The 27,957-nt window shown below is 41.2% G+C and overlaps 1 protein-coding gene across 2 annotated transcripts in view; it reads right to left on the bottom strand.

Annotated features, from left to right (window-relative positions):
- SH3RF1 (SH3 domain containing ring finger 1) overlaps positions 1-27,957 on the bottom strand; it is a 1,302,561-nt gene that overhangs the window by 414,996 nt on the left and 859,608 nt on the right. The window lies entirely within an intron of this gene.

Genomic DNA, 27,957 nt, shown 5'->3' with positions numbered 1-27,957 from the left:
ATAAAGAATTATTTAACTGCATTATAAACACATATTTAAAACTATTGGATACACCTGGATTTGAACCCTGTACCATCTGGTATCCAAAAGACATCTGTCAATGCATTTACATCTGGTGCCACAGAGTCAGCTAGACAGCAGGTGCATTTCTTACACTCAGTACTATCCACATTGCTGACTGTTACGCCTCTGCTTAACAGGGTTGCATGGAGGTAAGCAAACTAAGAGAATTCTCATACATTTATCAGTGAAAGAGAGGTTTATATTTGCTCACTGCTTAACTAAATGCAAATGAGGAAAGCAGTATAAATGTGTATCTTGTATGCACAAACACTGCCATTTGTTTGTGCAAACCAGCTGCTCAGAGGTGTGCTACGGAAAGTTCACAACAGCATGAATTATGGAGGTTTACTGCCCATTTAGATTTCAGCCCATGAAAGTACATGCCAAAACACAAACAAAGGGAAGGCACTTTTCAAAGAATGAATACATATTTACACCCATGCACTTGAAACTTAGTCCATCAGTAAACTTAGTCTATCAGTATTTGTTCCCAAATGTATAAACTACACTAGGGAAATAAATAAAAAATGTTTTCTTGTATATCAAGTTCATCATTATACTGACAATACACATTCAGATTTTACAATACTTGTAGTAATGTGGACAGCTGTTTGCATACAGTCTGCAAAGCTGTCTTTTTAAGGTACACCAGCACACTGGAAACAACAGCAAATGCTACACTTTGCACACTCATCAATCTAGTAACATGCACATCTTTAAAATCTTAACAGTTGTACATGGCTAGTCATCCATTTCAGAAAGGCCTCCCAACATCTTCTCCCAAACATCCAATACTGATATCATCCACAATAAATTGTCCTGCTGCATTATAAAAGGCAGACTTATGCCGTGGCACTTATGTTAAATACTGAGTTCTCTAGTCGGTGTACCTAGTTAGGTAGGGGTTCTAATCTCAATGCAATCAACTGGTCTGTGTGTGTGTGTGTGTGTGTGTGAGAGAGAGAGAGAGACTATTTAGTCAGAAGAGCTTAACTATGCATCCTGCAGTCATCAGTACAATCCCATGGAGCACCAATATTTTAAAGGTTGTACATGCCTACATATCCATTTAATACAGGCCTCATCTTCTTTTCTCAAACATCCAGTGTTCATGTCATAGGTTCATAGGTTCATACTAGGCTATCTGCCCGAGCATTTTACAAGCCTAGCCATAGTTTTTTGGCTTACACCCCACCTTTAGTATGGGAACTATACCCATTATTTTGCTGTGCCTCACTATAAACTGCCCTGCAGCACTGTAAAATGGCACTTGGGTTAAATACTGAGTCCTCTAGTCAGTGTACCTAGTGAGGGAGGAGTTCTAATCTCACTGCAGTCAACTGGTGTGTGGGCGTCTCTAGTCAGAAGGGCAAAACTATGCAATTTGCAGTCATCATGCAATCCTGTGAAGTACCAATATTTTGACAGTTGTACATGCCTAAACATACATTTCATAAAGGCTTCCTAACATCTTCTCTCAAACATCAACTGCTGATGTCAACCACTATAAACTGTCTTGCAGCACTGTAAAAGTCAGACTTGTGCTGTGGCACTTGTATTAAGTACACAGTTCTCTATCTGGTGTACCTAGTTATGTGGGGGTTCTAATCTCACTGCAGTTAACTGATGTGTATGTGTGTGCGCGCTTGTGTGTCTGTCTAGTCAGAACAGCATAACTGTGTATCCTTCAGTCATCAGTACAATCTCATGGATTACTGATATTTTGAAAGTTCTGCATGCCTACACATCCATTTAAAGCAGGCCTCACAACATCTACTCTCAAACATCCAATGGTAATGTCATCCAATATGAGTTGTCCTGCAGTATTGTAAAAGTCAGACTTGTTCCAATACACTTGCGTTCAGTACTGTGCTTTGTAAATAGGTAGGTAGGGGCTCGATTCTCACTGCAGTCAGTTGGTGTTTGTGTGTTCACCTGGTTGACATTCGAGACAGCATTTTACACCAGCATGTCAGACACTGCTAATACCATCTCCTTCTCACCAGAAACTGCTGATGTCAATCAGCTATAAAGTGTTGTTAGACACTATACAAGCCAAACATGTGCCGTGGCACTTGCATTAAGTACCTTGCTTTGTAAATAGGTAGGTAAGGGTTCTATCTTTACTTGGTTAACTTTTGAGAGAGGATTTTATACTAGCCTGTCAGACACTATTGCTATCTTCTTCTAACGAGACACTGCTGAAGTCATCAGCTATAAAGTGTTGTCGGGCACTATAAAAGTCAGACTTATGCCGTGGTGCTTGAGTCAATTCCTATCTCTTTCAGTTTCCCTGCTTTAGAACCCGCATTTGTGCGGTTTTGCACGATTTTGCGCATAGCGCAGCGCCGCTTAAACTGGTTTAAACTATTCCCGGCTCCACAAAGTCTGCGCTTCACTTTTTCCCTTAGAACTGTTCTAAATCTCAAAGTAAGCACTCTATTTTCATTCTAAAGCCCTGCAGTTGCTCGTATAAGTAATCTTATAAGTAAGCACTAATAAACTAAAGCACTACACCCTCCTATACTCCCTTGAAGTACTTGGCTCCCTATTGGTCCTTTTTGATCAGTCAAAAAGTAGTTCTTATACTATTCTGGCATGTCCAAAAGTCAGTTTTGGGTTTATTCTCCAGTCCAGCTGGTGAATCTGGGAATCTTGAGGCAATGTTACAACTGCCTTATGTACACAGACCACCCCTCTCATCCTCCCAACAAGCTAAAATATATGTGAGAGATGCAACTATATAGCCAAACTGGAGGCTGAGCTCTCTCAACCCAATACTGGTGCAGTCAGTCAGGAGGAGAAGGTAACCACACACACCACAAATCCAGTCTCACATAGACCTATCGCAACAGAAAACCAAACACAAACACACAAAAACATACTCGGAGGCTCTAAATAAAAATCTGCCCAAGCAGCAGAGACCTCCAAAGCAGACATCCAAGCAACCGCTACCCCACAACAATACCCACGTATCACATAGTTCACAAAGTCAGTGTGCCACACAGTCACAGCCCTTAAGGCTAAACAACACACCTAATACACTTGTAATAGGTGACTCTATTGTCAGATACACTGACGTCCCACTCACCAGGCTGAACAAGGAGAAGGTCACTGTAAGCTGCCTGTCGGGTGCCAGGATCCGCCACATAACACAAGCAATCAGGTCACTCCAAAGCAAGTACAAATATGACTCCATCATTGTCCATGCTGGTGTGAATTACCTGAGACGTACCTCCCTGGAATACATGAAAAGAGACAGAGGAGCTCTCTGATCATGTAGCCCAGGCCGGTATGACCCTGACCTTGAGTAGCATCTTACCCTCACCAAGAATGATGCCACAGTATAAAGACAAAATGATCAATTTTAACAATTGGCTAAATTATTGGTGTCATTCAAAGGGGATCCAGTGTCTGTCAGCCAAGGATGACATGCTCGACAAGCCACGTTGCTTCGCTAGGGACGGCTTGCACCTGTCACCCCTGGGCTTTCAAATACTGGCTAAGGCTCTTGCCACCCCCATAGTGCCTTTTTTAGGGAAGGCTCAAACGACAAACCCACTTCCATAGACAACACAAAGAAAAAGAAACTAAGGGTAATGCTGCTCAATGCCAGAAGTCTAAACTTCAAGATGCACGCACTCAAGGCTCTCCTCAGTATGGAGAATATCGATATCTGTGCAGTAACAGAAACCTGGTTCAAGGCTCCCGAGAGCACCCCAGCACTACCAGGTTATACATCATACCATGCTTTTCGGCCCCAAAACTCAGACCGAACCCCAAAAGGAGGGGGAGTATCCATATTCATCAAAGATACCCACACCTCCAGGTTAGTGGCACTGCATGAAGCATCGGAGACCATCCATGTGCAACTAACAGTGGGCAAAACTGCCTTTCAGTTTGTAGCCTGCTACAGACCACCCTCCCAAACTCAGGAACCCCACTCGGCTTTCCTGAGAACATTGGAGAATACGAAGGTCTCTCCAAACACCATTATATTGGGTGACTTCAACTACCCAAACATAGACTGGGAGCACTACTCAAGCCCAAACACCCTCGCCCAACGGTTCCTAGAATTTATAAACTCAAATGCTATGGAACAACTGGTCACCACTCCCACAAGAGGGGAAAACATATTGGACCTGATCACCACCAACATGGGGACTCTATGTTCCATACCAGAGGTATACCCCTCATTGGTAAGATCTGACCATAAATTAATCTCACTGGACATCCACATCCCGTCCCCACCCCCAGCCAAGGAAACCACGGTGAAGAACTTCTCAAAAGCAAACTTCACACTTCTCAAAACCGAGGTGGAATCCTTCAAAGCCCCCGGGCCAGTGGAAAATACGTCCCAAACCGCAGAATCCTTTACAAATGCTTTCTATGGACACCTACAAGAATGCATGGATCATGCTATCCAAAATAAAACCAAGACTCATTCCTCCAAAGGCAGGAGACCTGTCTGGTGGACCCCAGCCATAAATAAGTTATACAACAGAAGGAGGAAGCTACTACATGATAGAGCAAAATCCCAAAAAGGGAAGGCATCTCTGATCAGTACTAGGAAGAAACTATGATCTCTCATAAAATCATCTCAGGCCAGCTTCGAAAGTAAAATTGCACAAGATGCTAAAGATAATCACAAGGCCTTCTTTGTTTATGTCAGGAACCTGGGTGGCAACTCCCAGATATGCTCTGAGTTAGTTCAAAATGACAAAAAATATACTGAACCCACAGACATTGCCAACATCCTGGCAGACAGGTTCAGTGCAAACTTCTCCCCCCCTTCACCCCAAAAGGGCAAATGTCTATCCCAACAGAGTGTAGCCTCCCTGACATCACAGATGCACAGGTGAGAGCTGCCCTCTCCAAAGCAAAAAACAAAGCATCAATGGGACCGGACAGTGTCCCAGGCTGCGTCTTACATGAACTCCAAGAAGAACTGAACTCTCACAAAGTCACTGTTCAATCTCAGCCTTACTACAGGGTATGTACCCAAGGAATGGCGTACAGCAACAGTGGTCCCACTCCACAAAGGTGGTGCCAAAACGGACCCCGGAAACTATCGCCCTATAAGCCTGACTAGCCTGGTCTGCAAAGCTATGGAGCGTATCATAATGAAACTCATAAACAAAGACATTGGGAACCTCCAAACACTGGATCCTACCCAATTCAGCTTTGTTAAGGGCAGATCTTGCCTCTTGAACCTGGTCGACTTCTTTGAAACAGTCACAAAGGCCATAGATGAAGGGAAGGTAGTCCACACAGCCTACCTGGACCTCGCAAAAGCCTTTGACACAATACCCCACTCGGGCATCATAAATAAGCTCACCAGCTTAAATATCAACCCCTATGTCACAAGATGGGTTGCAAACTGGCTCAGGGATAGAACCCACATGGTCAGAATTGCAGGTGCCATGTCAGACTCTAAACCAGTTACAAGTGGCATCCCACAAGGCTCAGTCCTGGGACCTCTCTTGTTCGGTATATATTTCTCTGAGGTACAGGCTAACATGGGAGGACTATGGCTGACCAAGTTTGCAGATGACAGCAAACTGGGTGCCATAATCGACTCGCCGACTGACACAAGCATCCTCCAAAAGGGTCTCACAGAGACGGATAACTGGTGCCAGAGCCATGGCCTACAGCTAAATGCCAAAAAGTGCATAGTCATCCCCTTTGGGAAAAACAAAGTGCCCACAAATTACCACACAGGTGGTAATCCATTAAGTACGGAAGAAGTAATTAGGGATTTGGGGACCCAAGTAGATAGCAATCTCTCCTTTGACAATCACGTTGCCAAAGTGGTTAGAAAGACCTTCTTTATAGCCTACCTTATCATGAAAGGGTTCACATCTAGATCAAGAGAGGTCATTGTGCCCCTCTACTCATCACTCATCAGGCCCATAATTGAATACAATGCCCCATTTGGGATGTACCTTACCTGGCACCTGCAGCAACTGGAAAGACCCCAAAAGTACCTCACCAAGAGGATCAAGGGACTCAAACAGATGCCCTACGCAGTTAGGCTAAAGAAACTCCAGCTCTACTCAGTTGCTTACCGCCTACTTGAGGGGATCTGTGCCTGACGTATAAAGCCATGTCCAACCCAGAATTACTGGACATGCTCCACTTCAGGAAATCCAAATCCCTTAGAGCTACATGCTCCAGGGACTTGAACCTCAGCACAGAAATAAATAGGACATGCTGGAGGGACAGATTCATATCCCAGAGGCTCCCCTCACTCTGGAACAAAATCCCAATCCATGTTAGGCAGAGTCCCTCAATGACCCTCATCAAGTGAAATCTTGACGACTGGATGGGAGATCGTAGGTTTACCCCTGGGATCTCTTCTGTGACCTCCTATACAGAGGCACAGTCAACTAATCTAAAAGGGTGGCGAAAGCCAAACACACTCTGGCTAGGCTTATAAATACCCTAGGGCAGATAGCCTAGTATCAACCTATGAAGTACAGTGCTTTTATGGTAGGGGTTCCATTCTCACAACAGTCAACTGTGTGTGCAGTCAGCAATCACTATGGTGGCAATTTTAGAATGATATGAGAGTCCACAACTCTGTTAAACCCTACTCCAAACATCTCATTGTAGCATACAATGATGATGTCATATTGTATAACATGCACTTTGACAGTATTCCAGACAAACTTGTGCTGCAGCAGTAACTGACTACTGTGTTTGCAAACTACCCATACAGGGGGGCTCTAATATGACAGCAGGTAACTTGTGTGTCTGTACATACACCTATCACTGTTGAGACAATCTTACAAAGGATGCAACTCCACATCCATGTCCTATACTCCTCCCTACATGTTCTCCTCAGCATGCAATGATACTATCATACTTCAGAAAGTGCAATGTGACAGTGTTACAATCAGACATATGTGGTGTTGCTACTTTGACACTGCAATGGCATTCATATTCTATACCTACACAGATGTAATTATAAAATCAGGCCCAGTCTACTGGTGTGTGTGCGTGTGTGTGTGTGTGTGTGTGTGTGTGTGTGTGTGTGTGTGTGTGTGTGTGTGTGTGTGTGTGTGTGTGTGTGTGTGTGTGTGTGTGCGTGTGTGTGTGTGTGGGGGGGTTCGTACTTTACGGTCACTCTATGATCTTTGGAATCATTCTTCATTGCACTACCACTTGGAAAACCTTTCATGTAGCCCCATGCATCCACCATCCTCCTTTTTTAGCTGGCCACGACACCCTTCCTGCAAAGTAGTGGAGGATGTCCTCTCGTCAAATATGCATACACAAATCATGAAGCAGAGTCCTTTCATGAGCATCTGTAAGCCATCTCAAGACCAGTGCATGTGTAACTGTTAATTCTGTCACAGTGTGGTGCATGTCTCATATGGACAGTGGCAGGATGTAATGCAATAAAACAAGTATACACATACACACAATAGGCTTACTATCTTCTTCTTCTGTGAACGCATAATTGTTTCCTTTGTGCCCATTAATTTAAATTGAGCTAAGGGTCGGCAGGCACATCAAAGGAAAATAATCACCCCGGCTATTGCTCATTTCTTACTGGTGAAACAATTATCTCGAGAACCCTCAGGATACGTTGTAATTTTGTTACCGCTACTGAGTGGTCTGTGCAATTAGTATGCTTCGCAGCATTATTGCTTACTTTCCAGCCTGAGCATTGCTCAATGATCCCTGATTGGCGTTCTATGTTTTTGGTGCTATATTATCAGAAAACTGTTTAAACGGAGTGTTACTTTTACTTGTAAAAATACGGACGCCAGTGCAAGCAAAGGTTTTTGTTCTTTTTTATTATGCAACTGAATGCATAATTGTTTCCTTTGTGCACGTTATTTTAAATTAGCTAAAGCTCGGCAGGCACCACACAGAAATACTTTGGGTACTAAATTATCAGCCAAATGTTTAAACTGAGTGATACTTAATTGTAAAGACCAGCGTCTATAATTAGTCCACTAACTGGCTCTTTTAAACAGATAAATAGAATGTTAGATATTCCAATGGTATGCTAGCTATTTTGTCGTTGTCTCAAATTCTCATAGCCTGTTTGTCTACATATTGCCTAATAGATTATTGCATAACAGTTGGAAGTCTTTGCTTGACTTAGTATTGTGTAGCATTTAACAGCACAGAAGTTTCTTGTAAGACTAAATGAAGAATTGCATGTCTCTGCATTGTGCATCTTTTAACACTTTGTTCCCTCTCTTCACTTCTTCTTAAAGCTTGTAACCCTCCTGCCAGGGTAAACCTCCCCAGATACTGTGCCCATCGGGCTGGTCAAGACCTACAGAAATAACAGACTTCATATTCAAACTCTGCTACCTCATCCCAGCGCAGAAAAAGACCACTGTCGTCCCTGTGCTGTACTGGCCTAGGAAGCAAGAACTGTAGTTAAAAGGTATGTGCAACCTGCTCCTTATCTCCTACAACTGCAAATAATTCCTGTTTTATTAGTTTAAGGGAGCGGTCCCTATCGGGAATATCAGCAGCCATAGTATCCCACTCACTATCCTCTATACCATCCATTAATCTAACCTCTAACTCTCCCCCTGGCTTTCTATTGTTTCCTCTCCTCTCCCTACAACTCTCCCAATCTCCCCCTGTGATATCTATATTGATGTTACAAGGAATAACCACTAGAGGGCAGTATAACTGTGACCTACCAGTTACATTGTTCCTAACACATAAAAACACAAAGACATACTCGGAGGCTCTTGTAAAAAACTTACCAAAACAACAGAGGCCTCCAAAGCAGACACCCAGAAATACACCCCCACAAAACACAACACCTACAACACATACCTCAAGCAACAGGTGTGTCACACAATCACAGCCCCTAAGGCAAAATACTATGCCAGAGACATTAGTAATAGGTGACTCTATAGTCAGACACACCGATGTTCCACTTACCAGGCTGAATAAGGAGAGGGTAACGGTGAGCTGCCTATCGGGGCTAGGATCCTACATTACACACGCACTCAGGTCACTCCAAAGCAAGTACAAATATGATTCAGTCATTGTCCATGCGGGTGTGAATGACCTGAGACGCACTCTCCCTGGACTACATGAAAAGAGACATTGAGGAGCTCTCCGATTATGTAGCCCAGACTGGTATGACCCTGACCCTGAGCAGCATCCTGCCTTCGCCAAGAATGATGCCTCAGTACAAAGACAAAATGATCAGTTTTAACAATTGGCTTAATCACTGGTGTCATTCTAGGGGATCCAATGTCTGTCAGCCTGGGATGATATGCTGGACAAGCCACGTTGTCAAGGGATGGCTTGCACCTGTCACCACTGGGCTTCCAGATACTGGCCAAGGCTCTTGCCACCCCATAGTGCCTTTTTAGGCAATGCTCAAAGGACAAATCAACCTCCATAAAAACAAAAATGGAAAAAATTAAGGGTAATGCTGCTCAACGCCAGAAGTCTAAATCTCAAGATGCAGGCACTCAAGCACTTCTCAGTATGGAGAACATCGATGTCTGTGCAGTAACTGAAACCTGGTTCAAGGCTCCTGAGAGCACTCCAGCGCTACCAGGCTATACCTCATATCATGCTGCCTCAAGTTCCAGGCCGAACCACAAAGGAGGGGAGTGTCCATTTTCATAAAGGACACCTACACCTCTCGATTGGTGGCTACTCATGAAGCATCAGAAACCATACAAGTTTTACTCACCATAGGCAAACTGCCATACAACTGGTCGCATGTTATAGAACACCTCCCAATCCCAGGAATCCCATCAAGCATTCCTGAAAACACTGGAGGATATGAATGTCACACCAAACACCATCATGTTGGGTGACTTCAATTACCCCAACATAGACTGGGCCCACTATTCTAGCCCTAACACCCTGGCCCAAAGATTCTTGGAATTCATAAACTCAAATGCTATGGAGCAACTGGTCACCTCTCCTACGAGGAGAGATAATATACTTGACCTGATTATCACAAACATGGGGTCCAAATGCTCAAGACCGGATATAAACCCCTCACTAGTAAGATCTGATCATAAACTGATCACGTTGGATGTACATATCCCACCCCACCCCCAGATCAAAAGACTACAGTGAAAAACTTTTCAAAAGCTGACTTTGCGCTCCTTAAGTCAGAAATGATATCCTTTAAGCCTACTGGGTTAATGGAAACCACATCCCAAAATGCTGAATCCTTCACAAAAGCCTTCTACGGTCATCTCCAGGCATCCATCGATCAGGCAATCCCAACTAAAACCAAGACCCTCTCCACCAAGGAAAACGCCCGCTTGGTGGACCCCGCTATAAACAAACTGTACAACAAAAGAAGGAAGCTACTGCAGGACAGAGCCAAATCCCACAAGGGAAAGGCTTCCTGATCAGCACAAGTAAAAACTACGCCTCTCATAAAAACATCTAAAGCAAACTTTGAGAAAAGATTGCCAAGGATACCAAAGACAATCACAAAGCCTTCTTCAATTATGTCAGAACCTTGGGAGGAAATTCTCAGATATGCTCTGAGCTAGTACACAATGACAAAAATTCACTGACCCTACTGACATTGCCAACATTCTGGCAGATAGGTTCAGTGCAAATTTCTCCCTCCCTCACCCCTAAAGATGAAGTAACTATCCCTGCTGAATGTAACCTACCTGTCATCACAGACACACAGGTGAAATCAGCACTCAACAAGGCAAAAACACAGCATCTATGGGACCCGATGGTATCCCCGGTTGTGTTACGTGAACTCCAAGATGAACTAAACCCGCTCTAAGAACTCTATTCAATCTTAGCCTCACTACAGGATATGTACCTGAACACTGGCGACAGCAACAGTGGTCCCACTCCACAAAGGGGGAAATTCTACTGACCCAGGTAACTACCGCCCCATAAGTTTGACCAGCCTGATCTGTAAGGCTATGGAAAGAATCATCATGGAACTCATAATGGCGACATTGGGGATCTGCAGACCCTTGATCCCACACAGTTCGGTTTTGTAAAAGGCAGATCCTGCCTCTTAAACCTGGTTGACTTCTTTGAGACAGTCACTAGTGCCATCGATGAGGGCAAGGCTGTCCACACAGCCTATTTGGACTTGGCTAAGGCCTTTGACACAATACCACACTCTGGCATCACTGACAAGCTCAGCAGCCTAAATGTAAATCCATATGTCACAAGATGGGTAGCAAATTGGCTAAAAAACAGAACCCATAAGGTTAAAATTGCTGGAGCCATGTCAGACTCAAAACCCGTCACAAGTGGTGTCCCACAGGGCTCAGTCTTGGGCCCACTCCTATTCGGCATTTATTTCTCAGATGTGAAAGCAAATATGGAAGGATTATGGCTGACAAAGTTTGCAGATGACTGCAAACTGGGTGCCATAGTGGATTCACCTGCCGACACACACATCCTACAGAAAGGTCTCACTGAAACGGACAACTGGTGCCGGAATCATGGCCTCAAACTTAACGCCAAAAAATGTATAGTCATCCCCTTTGGGAAAACAAAGTACCCACAAACTATCACGTAGACAATAACCCACTGAATACAGAAGATGTAATCAGAGACCTGGGGACTCAAGTCGATAGTGACCTCTCCTTTGACAACCATGTTGCCAAAGTGGTCAGAAAGACTTTCTACCTTGCCCATCTCATCATGAAGGGATTCTCATCCAGATCAAAGGAGGTCATTGTACCTCTGTATTCCTCCCTTGTCAGGCCCATGATTGAATATAATGCTCCATTTGGGATGTATCTCACCCGCACATGCAACAACTGGAAAGACCCCAGAAGTACCTCACCAAGAGGATCATAGGTCTAAAACATGTGCCTTATCCAGCTAGATTAAAGAAACTCCAGCTTTATTCAGTAGCTTACCGCCTGCTCAGAGGTGATTTGTGCCTAACATACAGGGCCATGTCCAACCAGGAATTGATGGACATGCTCCACCTCAAAAAATCCAAATCCACCAGAACCACACGAGCTAAAGATTTCAACCTCTGCACAAATATGAATAGGACATGCTGGAGGGATAGATTCATAACACAGAGGTTACCCATACTCTGGAACAAAATCCCAGTTCACGTGAGACAGAGCCCTTCATTGGCACTGTTCAGGAAAAATCTCGATGCATGGATGGGAGATCGCAAGTTTACCCCGGGAGTGACCTCAGTGTCACTACTAGACAGAGGCATAGTTTACTAAATAATGGGGTTCCACGTGTCACTACTAGAGAGGCGCAACTATATAGTATGGGGTGGCGTAAAGCCACATCACTGTTGGCTAGGCTTATAAATGCCCCTGGGCAGATAGCCTAGTACACTACTATGAAACTATGAAACTACAAAACAAGTCCTCAAACCTAAACTGTTTTATTCCTGCCTCTGGTACCACCTTACTCACCCCTTGTCTCTCTGAATCTATTCTTATCTTTCTTCCCTTCTCCCCCACTGGTAAACCCCTGGCCTCCTAATATACCTTACATTGAACTTACCTTCTCAATCTCTGATTATTTTCCTCACAACCTGCCTTCTTACTCCACTACTTAGCTCTACCTGCTCCGTTCGCCCTGCGGGCTCACTCCACTCCCCTACCCTACCCCCAATTCCCACCCACCCCCACATCAACTACACTTATACCTGGCCAGTCCCTCCCACAATTAACTTACATCCAATCAACATCCTTCCCACCCTCTGCATTTACTGTTACCTTTCATACCTTTACCACCCTAATATACTAAATTACATCACTCCAATTCATTCCTCTCAATCAACCAAAGCCAATTACAATGAACATCTACCTCCAGCAAACAACCCTACTACTCCTCCTAGCATTTACCTACCACATCACTTGTTACAACTATTCATTACAAAATAACTCTTCCTTCACCCATAAATCCACATCCATTATCTCTCCCAACCCTTCTACATACTCCCTAACAATAAGCCCCACCCTATTCAACACCACTGCCACTACTTATACCCTTCTTACACCCATCAACACCAAACCCAAATCCATTATTACCCACAAACACATAATAATACTGCAAAAGATAGTGAAAACTCTACAAAAACAACAAAGTGAACTATTAAATGATGGAGATATCCACCCTAACACAGGTCCTTATGATACAAATCCTCCTACTAATATAAAACCTCCCAAACTAACCCAAATCAATACCAGACCAGCAAATAGTCTACTCATTCTAAATCTAAATATCAGGAGCATCAACAAAAAGATACATGAGCTTCATACTCTAATCTCACAATACCTCCCAGATATAATCAGTTTAACAGAAAAATTGCTAAAACCAATTACCAAGGATACAGAGATCCTACCAACTGGATACAGTATCCTTCGGCAAGACAGACCAAAGAAGAAAGGTGGAGGCATTGCTCTACTTTATAAAAATACACTATCCATAGCTAAAACTGAGTTGACTTTACCCCCTCTAGACAAGGCAGAAATACTCTCAACTAGGCTCAAAATAGGTAACAACAAAACTATCAACTTAGTTACAGGCTATATCCCCCCCAGGCAATAATATACCCATCATGGAAAATCTACTACAATGGCTATCACAAACCTTGCCACAAGAAACTATTCTATTAGGGGACTTTAATACTGACTGGCTGATGTGCTCTTCCCAGGCTCCCACTAATCATATCAACCTACTTACCTTCTCTCAACTAATCAAAAAACCCACTAGAGTCGACAAAAATAGTAAAAGAGAATCACTTTTAGACTGGATTTTACTAAACAAAATACCTTGCTCATATTTAGCAGGTACCCTACATGACTCACTAAGTGACCATCAAACTACCTTCCTACTCAAATATAATTCCCACCACCCCCAAACCCCTATACTCCAAACAATAAGAAACAAAAAAAACACTTCAACTTATCAAACTTCTTACAAGATCTACAGCTCTACAACTGGTCACAACTGTATTATCTACCAAAGCTATCAAACACTTCAACTCTACCTTCCTAGAGATACTAAATAGGCATGCCCCTCCAAAATCTACCAGAGTTAAATCCAAAACAGTTCCATGGTTAACAAGGGAAACAAGGCAAAAAATAAAAGAAAGGAATAGAGCCTGGACAGCCTGGAGGTCCAACAAAAACCCAGGTACACAGCAAGCATACCAACAGATAAAAAATCTTACTAAGAAACTAGTAATGCAAGATAAAAGAAATTACTTTATAACCCATCAAACCCAACACTCGAACAATCCAAAAAAATTCTGGGCAGGCTTAAACAGATTACTACACCCTGGAAAAACCACTACCCCACCCCCAACAACAGGCTTAACTAAAGAAAACATAGCTGAATCATTTAACTCATTCTTTATTGAGACTGTAGTTGCCCTTGCCCAAAACTAAACCTATACAAATACTACTAGTGCCCTCCCAAACCTAACAGCCGCCCCACATTTAAGCTACAACCCACCTCAACCTCCTATATAAGAAAACTACTATCCCAACTAAAACCAACAACACTAGGAGCTGATTCCCTCCCCAATTAATTCTTAAAACTAGCAGCAAATGAAATAGCTAAACCAGTCTCAATCCTAATAAACCGATCCATCTCAGAAGGCTCAGTACCCTTGATCTGGAAAACTGCCTATATCATACCCCTACACAAAGGGGGAATTCTTATGACATATCTAACTACACACCAATAGCAATATTATCCCCACTTGCTAAAACATTAGAAAAATGTATTCACCATCAATTAATGATACATCTTATTGATCAAGAGCACATATCTCATACACAACATGGGTTTCGGCCAGGACATAGCACAACCACCACCCTGCTAGCATTCATAGATACCATTAATCACAACAGGAATAATGGTAAACTTTCTTCAGCCCTCTTCCTAGACCTATCAAAGGCATTTGATATGGTCAACCATGAAAAATTAATCTCCCATCTTGTAAGCCTAAGCTTACATAACTCATCAGTCTCCTGGTTTAAAAACTACCTCAACAATAGACAACAGGCAGTACTATGGAATAATAACTTGTCTCCACTCTTACCTGCAACACTCTGAGTACCTCAGGGATCTATAATGGGCCCCTTGCTGTTCTCAATTTTTACAATAATCTCCCCTCACTTGCAAAAGGTTCAAGCCTTATACAATGCGCAGATGATTCAACTATAATATGTAACGCCCCTACTTTACCTGACCTCCACAAAAAGACCCAGGATAACTTTCACTCAGTGGAAACATGGCTCACTGAGAATGGCTTGTTACTCAACCCCAAAAAACCAAGCTCCTGCTATTTCATCCCTCAACTACAACTACCCCCACCTGCACCTTTACTATCCACTCTAATAACGGTACCCCCATATCACCTGAAGCCCAGACAAAACTACTAGGTATTACTATTGACAGTAAGCTCAATTTTGATGTACACGTTAATCTGGCCATTAAAAATACTAACAAAAAGCTAGGTAGCCTCTACAAACAAAGCATTCCTGACCCATAATGCTAGAACTACAATTGCACGTACACACCTTCTCTCAACACTACTGTATGCCTCACCCATCTTGATTAACTTATCTAAAACAGAGATCAATAAAATGACAACCTGCTACAATCAGATAGCCAAATTTGCCAACAACAGCTCCTACAGAACACATCACTGCCTAAACCTAAAGCAATTAGGTTGGATGGAACTACCTAACTTACTTATTTATAGTCAGCTGGTTACTACTCACAAGATACTCCATCAACAAAATATATCACCTTCACTGGCTAACATTGTCCAACAATATTCCTGTCCTAGACAACTCCTCTCAACTGACAAATTACAGTTAGCTGTTACTAGATCCAACAACCATGCTGGAGACTCCCTTTACTCTTCTTATGTGGCCAAAATCTGGAACTCCCTACCTACATCCTTATCCCTGATTATCTCATTACCTACTTTTAAAAAAGCTATCTACAACTACCTCAGCAACAAATGGTTATGTCCCTGTTCAACTCCAGACTAATACCTGATCCACTCCAGTACTATTGTAACCATTGTCCTAAACTAGAGTCCTATCTGTTACTTGCATATAAATGTATACCACATCAAAGGTATGATAACATACATATAACAGTGTTAGTATGAACAATGTAAAACTGTTTATGACTATTGTAAACTGTATCTGTCTGTAGTTTATACCATAAGTGTCTGTAGTTTATACCTATAAGTGTCAATAACCAGATACCCTAATGGATCTAGATGAATTATGTACCCAAGTTTATCTGTAGGTTCTGTAAAAATTGTTTCTTTGGAGCTTTTCTCCCCGGGCCTCCAGTGAAAATGGACATATATCCAGCTGGACTATCCCAGTTAACAAATGTAAAATAAAATAAATAAATAAAATAATATAGGTATAGGGATTTTTTAAACAGGGTACAATAATGGCTAGGATTTCATATGATGTTAGCCATTAGTCTAATAATGTCCTATGACCCTATGAACAGTTGACATGTCAATGTTGCTGTCATTGACATGTGCTATACTGAGGTGTGGATGTACAGTATGGCCACAAAAGAGTCTTACAATCTGTGATGTGAGATAATGTATTTATGGCCATTGATGCCATTGCAGTACATGCTCCTTCTATAACAGCTGTAGTAATGTGCCTTCTAAGAACTGCTGACATGGTATGATATACTGTTATGTAAACTGGTGGCATATTAGGACATGTGTTTTTGTAGTGGAGCAGATCAACCTCCTACACAGTTTGCATTACACCATCACAGTGACACTTGCAGTATGGCACAAGTGTGCATGAGTCTACATATCATTAAATATTCTGTGACTGACATCAATATCAATTCATATTGATGACATTGCGATACAAGTCTGGTCTCAAACACATTTATTTATTTATTTTACATTTGGTTACTGGGAAAGTCCAACTGGATGCGGGTCCTTTTTCAGTGGAGGCCCGGGGAGAAAACATATAAAACAGATTAAGTACAATTTCACATGTACAGAAGTATAACACTATATACATTTTACAGCAAATCAAACTAGGATAAAACACGTTAAACTGTACATCAACTAAAAGTAGGATGAAAAATGGTACACCACACAGGTACAAAGATGAAACACCTTAAACTGCACAATCAAAACATTCAATATGATGTAGTATTATAATAAAGTGTACACCAAGTGTCTATGCTTAGAAGGAGTAACTGTTGAGAGGAAGAGACAGGTATGAGGAATGGGACTTGCAAGATAGAGAAGTCATATGGTTGTTATCCTGCAATATACCCAACCAATGTATCACATGTTGTGATGCAAATGCAACCTTGTGGAATTCATTGTATGTGCAGTTATGCTGCTACACCCAAGGATTAGTGAGATGGTCAGCAGCATCACTATCTGACTATTAGCATTTGTGTTAGGAAAAGTTCTGCATTTGTCACAAATTGATCTCTAATGTGTCCTGACTATTAGCATTTGTGCCAGGAAAAGTTCTGCACGAGTCACAAACTGATCTCTAATGTGTCCTGATATGACATCAGGCCACTCAAAGACAGCTTGCCTGTGAAACTCATATAGGCATATGTTGTACAAGTGATGTCAGTATGTGACATTGGTACAGCTGTCCAACTGTGTGCATAGCAACAGTGTGTGGAATGTGATGAATGACTAAGGCAGTACGGAGGTCTTGTCAGACATTGTATGTTCCAATACATGTGAAATGTTAAGTGGAAAATACAACTATGCACAGATCTGTGTGTGGATGTAAGCAGACATACCCACCCAGAGGACTCAGACAATATGCTAGCTGACAGTTTGCCTCACATCTCACCACCCTGTTGTTGCTGGCCATCACCCACAGTATACATGCTAAAATTACTCAGTTGGAGGGCAGCACATCTGTGAGCTCTCTATGGCTAACAACAGAGAAGCAACGGGCCCTGACCACATCACAGGTTACCTATAATGTGACTTAAAACCTGACCTACCAGACAGTTGGATCTGTATGTCAACAGAGCCTTCAGACAGCCTATGTTCCCATAGAAGGGTGCACAGCAGCATGCATCCTTTTGACTCTGGGGGACCATCACCTGATACGTGGAGTTACAGACCCATCCTGACTCTCCTTATCTGTGAGGTATGCCAAGGAATCAGCATGGACCTTCTCTAAAAGGGTACAGGTAATATCTTGATTGTGTACTAAACCTTCATTTGATTTTTTCAGGCTACATCATGTCTATTACAACTGTTCACTGTCTTCAAGAAATTTACCAATGGCCCACATGATGACAGCACTATCATCCTGTGCAACTTGACCTGGCCAAGGCATCTGACACAAATCAACAGTCAGGTATTTCAGACAAACTGTCACATTACACATTTGTTTATTTTTCTGAACAATAACTGTAATTGTCGTTGACTTTTTCTTGTTAAAGGAACCCATTGTTTGTACTCTAACTCTGATAGTTTCATGTAATTAACTTTATGTGGAGCTTTTCTCCCCGGGCCTCCACTGAAAATGGGCTCTTAAGCCCAGTGGACCTCCCTGGTAATCAAACTGGAATAAATAAATAAAATAAATAAATAAATAAAAGTGGCCATAAAACACCTACTTCACCAAATGGGTAGACAAATGGGCAAATACATGACAGATAAATATACTAAAGCGTGTGAAGTCACCTCTATCTAGAGTCCAGTGAACAGGCCCAAACCTCAGAGTTCTGTGGCAGACCTTTTCCAGTCCATTATTTAAGTGTCAGACATCAACACTGACTTACACATACTTTCTCTTAACCAGCTTTGTAGAGTGCAGCAAATTATGGACAGTTACTGAATCAGAGTATGGTATTGGTATAATGCATACATTATCAACACACAAAAGATTGATGCCACAACCATGGAGACATGGTAGATGAGAGAAACTCATGGGGGGATTAGTTCCATTATGAACACAAACACACAAGGTAATTACAATATAGACAACACACCCCTATGCATAGACCAAGTGGTATGCACACCTGTCAACTAGCCAGTACTGCTCATTATTCTTCAGCATCCCTCCAAACACCTCTGACAGATGTTACATTTAGAGCGAGGTGTGCTTGATTCCCCTTAGACTGCTGATGAATCATAATAGTTGTACAAGTGTGTTCTTCCAGAACCATCTATAATCATTCAGTCACATACGTTATGTCAAAGACATGGGATTACTAGTGGTATTATTCTGATATTGTTCCTGATTGAGCATGCTTCTGTCTACTGTTGCCCACGGGCCTATTACTGCATGTTCCACGTGGTTGAGACCTATGCTGACATTGCATTCACATTCAGGCAACTCATTTTCCACAGCTTCACAACATACACATAATCCCTATTATATACACCATCCTTGATGTATGTCCTGTTCATTGTTCATGTCAGGAGGCTTATATCATTAAGTATCCACTCCACTGATATGTCACTTTGTGTGACAGTCACATAATATATAAGAACTGTGGAGTCTGTATCATGTCAATATATGATTTGGGCTCATGCTACAACTATCTTCATTGACATGCACTCAACTGCTGCACATAAATGTGTTTTAACTGTCCTATTCCCGTGTTCATTCCAACAATTCAACTGTGTGTCCCTTTTCAATACACACACTTCCCCTGACTATATTTATAATGCAGTCTATGTACCCTTACTGATCATTTACATAATCTTTATTCAGTATGCCCAATACAGGTTTCCACAACACTCTGCAATGCATACATTTTCATGTAATTTGTACGAACTATATACATTGCTTTATTAATAAACCTGGTAGTTTTTCTGGTTTTCCGTGCAATCCCGCAGACCTAGTCTGCCCGTAGGTAAACCGGTTTACATGACTACTGCTGCTGACTGTGTTGCTATACACTGTTTACTGGCTGGCAACATTATTACTGGCCATGATACCATGCTTATGTTTTTTACGTGGTCCATGGCATGCATATGCATTTAGCACTGCTGTTCACTGCCCAAACAAGTAAACTCAGTGTAGCCTTTGCACTAAGCTTATACAGAGTTTATTGAATCCCCAGGATTGTGACAAATTCCAAAACATATTCAGTTCACTAATGATGCCTCCTTTCCATAAAATAAATAGATCGCTCAAAATAATATTGTAAAAACGTATAAACCTCATATACTCATAGATGAATATACATTTCTGTTTCCATGTTGCAAGTACAACATTGGCAACAGCAAGGGACACATGATGCCCCCATTGCTACACCTTTCAGCTAATGAAAGTATTCATTATCAAAGCTAAAAAATTATATTTTAAAAACAATCTCCATAAAAATGACCAAATTATTGACTTGCATGTTGGTATGCTAATTACTATCAAAAAAGTTAATTCAGCAAACCAACTCAAGCCAGTATCATGAGGAATAAATCAGTGAACAGATCTACATCTATTTTAACAAACAGATTTTCATCATAAATAACCTCAAACAGATTTTATTAAAAAATGCCACAATTTTTAAGAATATAAGATTGATTGGAAAACAATTGCTTTAGTTTATTTTCCACAAATACTGCAAGAGATTCAGTTTTGGAACAAGCAGCTGCAACAATTGGTCTTAAAGGTGGATTTGTGTGCACCTTGAGGACTTTAGGAATACTGAAGAGGACTGGTAGATATGGCTTTGGTACCCACAAAAAAAAATCATACTCTTCTTTTGTAATGTCCTCTGCATTAACATATCAAACAATAATCAGTCAAGCTTTGAATATGCAATAAATACTTCATTTTTGGAAACATTTTCATAAACTTCATCATTACGAGACTGGCTAACATCCTGTAGAAGGACTAGCAGAAATTACCGGTGCCAAAGCTACAGCTTAAAACTCAGTGCAAAGAAATGCATAATTCTATCCATTGGGAAGTCAGGTGCCCGAAGAAATTGCTTCATCAATAACATATCCTAGGAGTAGAAACAGTGGCCAGGGATTTGGCCATGTATGTAGACAGTAACCTGTCTTTCAATCAATATGTGTCTAAGGTAATATGGAAATCATTCTATGATGCTCAACTTATAAGCAATGACATGGCATCTAGACCCAAAAAAGTCATCATTCCACTGTATTCTGCCCTCATCACACCCATCACTGGGTACAAACCCACTTTGGTAGGTAACTCACCAGGCACATGCAATAACTAGAAAGTTCACAGAGGTTCCACACAAAAAGAATACAGGGAGTGAACAGCATGTCCTAATGCAGCTTGCCTCAAATCCTTATCTCTATACTTTGTTTCTTACAGACTGCTAAGAGACGATGTATGCCTGGCATACAAGGCATCCTTGGATCCCACTCTGATGGAACTTTTGCTTATCCCCAAAATTAACAGCATCTAAATTACTCTAGCAAGGGATTTAGAATTTGCTTGCAACATAAACAAGACACACTAGAGGGACAGGTAGTGTCTTAAGAGAATTCCCCTTCTTTGGGGTAGGATTCCCATGCATGTGAAGCAGAGCTCTTCCCTAACTCCATTCAAAAGAAACCTGGACCAGTGGATGAGACATCAGAAATACATCCCAGGTCTTGCACCTGTCTCTCTGATGGACAAATGCTGCTTGTAAATGTGTACCTAGCTTATGCATACCTCTTAAAATAACCTCCAAGGCACATACATTTGCAGGATACAATTTGGAAGCTTTAGCTAGGCTCATAAAGGCTTCTGTGATCATTAGCTTAGTATATATCTATGAATCTATTACTATCACTTCATTGTTTAGCAATAGCATGTTACGCTTACAATTTTCTGTGCAATCAAACAATTTCTTACTATTGCTTTAAACCTTTGAAACTTTTAAAACCAGGGCAATTTCTGAAAGTTTAGAAATACTCAATTTTCTGTTGTATATCTTACCAGTTCTGTGATTCCACCATTTTTATTAAATTTACCTGTATATTTGTACATTACCCACATTTATGAATGCAAAAGTTAAGAACATCATAGAATTTAATGTCAGTATTTGAAATAGATTGATCTTGGTTATTGTATTCAACATCCCAGTCTTTATTCATAATCCTGTCATTTATAGCATCAAAATGTAAAGGTTCTAGTGGTAAAGTCTAATAAAAGCTATACTTTTTTAATGACTAGGCTTGATTTTATTCTCACGTTAATGATGATAGTATTATGATCTCTACCAGTTACATAAGATATAGTCATGGGTGATGACCAGAAAATGCATGGATCTGTCAGTATAGCCAAGATGATAATGTTAAATCATCAATCTCATTAGTACAATTTCAAACTGTAAGAAACAACCTTTTCAAGAAAAAAAAACAAAACAAAAAAACGGAATGCATTTGCAGAAGCATCAAACACAAACCATGCAACATAACATGATCTGTATACAAACAAAGTGGGATTCAAGACAAAACACTCTCTCATCCATAGGTACCTAGACACACAAAACACCTGTGGTTACGTAACAGACTGAAGACACATACTGACATTATGAACAGAGAGCAGGTATAACTATTAGGCACCAGAAACTATTAATCTAACAGCAATCTATGTTGAAATTAGCAAACAGAGCAAATGCCATCATTTATCCAATCATTATTTTGCTTTGGAAATCTAGCTGAGTTTGTATACTCATATTTAAGTGCAGTAATGGAGAATTCTTTAACCATTACATTTTGTAATGAACATTACTTACAACACAAAATTCCACTAACACAGTTGATGCATTTAACTGAATGTACTTATTTCCTTCTTTTAAAAGTCCAAAATTCTTAAAATGTGTTGCTGCCAAAAGAAATATGAAAGCAATTTAAGGCTAGGCATAACCAGAAAACATGTATGAGGTCAGCATTAGAGTAACCATAGCTATAGCAAGGAGAAGCCAATGGGGAAAGAATACTTTTTCCCCAGAAGGGTGAAACAAGCACAGAAATGTAAGAGTGGAATACAGTGAACAAATGTAGCCCATGACTTGCAACAGATTATCTCAAAGATCGAAATCTCAGGCTGATGACAAAGGACTACAGAAAAAAAATCTGCCACTGTAAAAAAACAAAGCAAAGAAGAGGATTGACCATTTACCATTTTATCACATATTAAAATATTTGGATTAGCAAAAACAGACCTAGAACTTTATAAAGTAGCTTAAACTAAAGTGATAAAAATATTCGGTAACTTTAATTTATGGTGAGTCAAGAAATTAAAGTTTTTAACCAAAAGTGTGACCACTGATTCTTCTCTATTATAGCAAAGAGCATTCAGGAGCGTAGATGATTTGGACATATAGTAGTATCCACAGAAAGTTCAGAATCTTGGAGCCTCCGTAGTGTTTGGGGGCAGACAGATTTAGAAAATAAATTCTAATGTGTTTTGGAAAGTAGATACATTCCAAAAAGTGATTATACATTTAAAAATGTTGGATATAAAGTTGGGTAAGAAACGTTCATGAAGAAAAATATGGAGAGGTAAGTAGGGCACATCATTTCTGATGGACTCTGTTCAAACTATTATACATCTTTCAATTTTGTTCTTGAATAGGATCAGCCCATTGGAAAAGACCCAATTCCTTGTTCCTTGACAGCCAAGTTGAGTGACTCTTACTCTCCTCATTCTACCACTACTACCAAATTCATGGAGAGTCCTGATGTTACAGAAAACATTGTGTTCTACTGAAAAATGTCTACTGAATTTAACAAGATTATGGAACAGTGGGGCCCAGTCTTGCATGGTACTGAAGTAGGAATACTTGGAAATGTTGAGATACTGAAAAGGTTTTTTAAACTCAGATTTAATGCAATGCAACAAGGTAGGCAAGCACTTTCACACACTGGGATTATCTGAGGATTGAAGTCACTATATAATGACATCCATTTGAGTTTCAAATCCTTCAAAAAATGGTTGTTAAACCTTGTTTACTGTAGCAGCTTTCTAAGTTTATAAGAACGATATTTAAAATGTACCCCTATTTTTTGGGCCTTTGTCCCCCCCCCCCATTTTGTCAGGCTTTGTACAGATTTCTTGTACTAAGAGGTTGAGAGGTATGGATGTCACATAGGTTCAAAAACAAGACATCGATGGACAGTGGATACAGTCATGACTGCTATTCTTCAGAAAAAAATTACATTTAAGGCTGAAGTGCATGACTTAATTTTTTTCTGATCTGCTATAGAAATCATGCAGACATGTATAACTTTTGCCCATAACACCACATCGAATTCCTAATAAATGAAAAGAAAAGTAACATTTGATTTAAAAAATGCTGTATTAGATTACAAAATCATACGATTAATGACTCCTCTACAATTTTTGGGTCATTCATTATTACTAACAGGATCATATACATTTATTTTGAAGCTTTATAAGGTGATATTCATGAAATTTGATCATGGTTTTTATATAACATGATAAATTGGAACCGTTTTCTATCAGATCCATTTGACTTGGAGATTTGAACAACATTGATGAAAAAATCCTGCTGTCTACAAGGAAAAAAAATACCAAGAGCATACCTTTTTTTCCATACAGGAAACACAGCTTACCCATGTTGGAATGGACAAGGTTTAGACAGTAACACTTTGGCTGCTGGTGAGGTTATGAACATGTTAAGGGATGTGAGCTTTAACATTAGACTATATTCAAAATCACAAAGTAAAATTTTGTTTGATCCAGACATTTGGCTAATACAGTTAAGATCAACTGGAGTTGGACTGTTCCCTAATTAAATCAACAGTGTGTGCTTTAACTGCAACTAAAAGAACTATATTCCTGTAGTAAATTAATAACTTTCCAACTTCCCTTTCAGAAGTAGTAAATTTACATTGTTTATATTTTGAAAATCTATGTTATTAATTCAAGAGTCCTACGGCAAATACAAGAGAGAAAGAGGTGCAACATTATTATACTTAATGCTTTTGTCATTTTATTTTTCTTTATACTACATACACAGATTATCAATTTCATTTAATGCATTGTATTTCTGTTCCTTAGCTGTTTCTTTAAATTGTTTAAAAAAAATCAGCAAAGTGTTGCTGCAAAAATGAACCACCATATGAGCAGTAACAGTCACATCCAAGACTTGGAGCATTTTTCAATATCCCAGTACTGCAATTACAGACTAGTTTCATTCTCGGTAACCAGCTCCAGATTTTAGCTACTATGAAAGCATCACATGCAGAGGCAGACATACAGAAACCTGTGATGTTTCTACAGTTAACCTAACGGGAAAATATGTGTGTGTTCGGCAGTGCTTGTACTGGACTCTCTACACAAGGGATAAGAAACTAAGAGTAATGCTACTCAACGCCAGAAGTCTAAACTTCAAGATGTACGCACTCAAAACTCTCCTTAGCATGGAGAACATCGATATCTGTGCAGTAACAGAAACCTGGTTCAAGGCTCCCGAGAGCACCCCAGCACTACCAGGTTATACCTCATACCATGCTTTTCGGCCCCAAAACTTGGACCGAACCACAAAAGGAGGGGGAGTATCAATATTCGTCAAAGATACCCACACCTCCAGGTTGGTGGCATAGCACGAAGCATCAGAGACTATCCATGTGCAACTAACAGTGGGTAAAACTGCCTTCCAGTTTATAGCCTGCTGCAGACCACCCTCCCAAACCCAGGAACCCCACTCGGCCTTCCTAAGAACACTGGAAAATATGAAGGTCTCTCCAAACACCATTATATTGGGTGACTTCAACTACCCAAACATAGGCTGGAAGCATTACTCTAGCTCCAACACCCTAGCCCAAAGGTTCCTAGTAATTATAAACTCAAATGCTATGGAACAACTTCTTACCACTCCCACAAGAGGGGAAAACATACATCATCACCAACATGAGGACTCTATGCTCCAGACCAGAAGTGTATCCCTCACTGGTAAGATCAGACCATAAACTAATCTCACTGGATATTCACATCCCAACCCCACCCCCTGCCCAGAAAACCACAGTGAAAAACCTCTCTAAAGCAAATTTCACACTCTTCAAAACCGAGGTGGAATCCTTCAAAGCCCCCGGGCCTGTGGAAAATACGGCCCAGACCGCAGAATCCTTTATAAACGCATTCTACGAACACCTTCGGGAATGCATGAATCGTGCAATCCCAAATAAAACCAAGACCCAATCCTCCAAAGGCAGATGTCCTGTCTGGTGGACCCCAGCCATAAACAAACTATACAATAGAAGGAGAAAGCTACTACATGATAGAGCAAAATCCAAAAAAGGGAAGGCATCTCTGATCAGTATTAGCAAAAAACTACGGGCACTCATAAAATCGTCTAAGGCTAGCTTCGAGAGAAAAATTGCACAGGACACTAAGGATAATCACAAGGCTTTCTTTAGCTATGTTAGGAACCTGGGTGGGAATTCCCAGACATGCTCAGAATTAGTCCAAAATGACAAAAAATACACCAAACCCACAGACATTGCCAACATCCTAGCTGACAGGTTCAGCGCAAACTCCCCCCCTCCACACCAAAAGGGCAAATATCTATCCCAGCAGAGTGCTGCCCCCATGACATCTCAGATGCTCAGCTAAGAGCCACCCTCTCTGAAGCAAAAAACACAGCATCAATGGGACCAGACGGTGTCCCGGGCTGCGTCCTACATGAACTCCAAGAAGAGCTAAACCCAAACATAAAACTACTGCTCAATCTCAGCCTTATTACAGGATATGTACCCAAAGAGTGGCGTACAGCAACAGTGGTCCCTCTCCACAAAGGTGGTGCCTCAATGGATCCTGGAAACTATCGCCCCATAAGCCTGACTAGCTTGGTCTGCAAAGCTATGGAAAGGATCACCATGGACCTCATAAATAAAGATATTGGGGACCTATAGACACTGGATCCTACCTAGCTCGGCTTTGTTAAGGGCAGATCCTGCCTCTTAAACCTGGTTGATTTCTTTGAAACAGTCACCAAGGCCATTGACGAGAGGAAGGTGGTCCACAGAGCCTACCTGGACCTCGCAAAAGTCTTCGATACAATACCCCACTCGGGCATTATAGATAAGCTCACCAGCTTAAATATAAACCCCTACATCACTAGATGGGTTGCAAACTGGCTCAAGGACAGAACACACATGGTTAGAATTGCTGGAGCCATGTCAGACTCCAAACCAGTTACAAGTGGCGTCCCATAAGGCTCAGTCCTGGGACCTCTCTTGTTTGGTATATATGTCTCAGAGGTACAGGCCAACACGGAAGGACTGTGGCTGACCAAGTTCACAGATGACTGCAAACTGGGTGCCATAATCAACTCTCCAGCCGACACAAGCATCCTCCAAAAGGGCCTCATAGAAATAGACAACTGGTGCCAGAGCCATGGCCTCAAGCTAAACGCCAAAAAGTGTATAGTCATCCCCTTTGGCAAAAACAAAGTGCCCACAAATTACCACATAGGTGGTAATCCATTAAGTACAGAAGAAGTAATTAGGGACCTGGGGACTCAAGTTGATAGCAATCTCTCATTGGACAACCACGTGGCCAAAGTGGTTAGAAAAACATTTTATATAGCCCACCTAATCATGAAGGGATTCACATCTAGATCAGGGGAGATCATCGTGCCTCTTTACTCATCCCTCATCAGGCCCATAATTGAGTACAATGCCCCTTTTGGGATGTACCTTACCAGACACCTGCAGCAACTGGAAAGACCCCAAAAGTACCTCACCAAGAGAATCAAAGGGCTGAAACAGATGCCATATGCTGCCCGGTTAAAGAAACTCCATCTGTACTCAGTGGCATACCGCCTGCTCAGAGGCGATCTGTGCCTGATGTATAAAGCCATGCCCAACCCAGAATTAATGGACATGCTGCACCTCAGAAAATCCAAATCCCATCGAGCTACGCGCTCGAGAGACTTGAACCTCAGCACTGAAATAAATAGGACATGCTG

This window comes from Protopterus annectens, chromosome 2.part1, assembly GCF_019279795.1.
Source record: "Protopterus annectens isolate FY-2018-M chromosome 2.part1, PAN1.0, whole genome shotgun sequence".
NCBI lineage: Eukaryota > Metazoa > Chordata > Ceratodontiformes > Protopteridae > Protopterus > Protopterus annectens.
The sequence above is the reverse complement of the archived record's forward strand: the minus strand, read 5'-3'. Positions and strand labels throughout refer to the sequence as shown.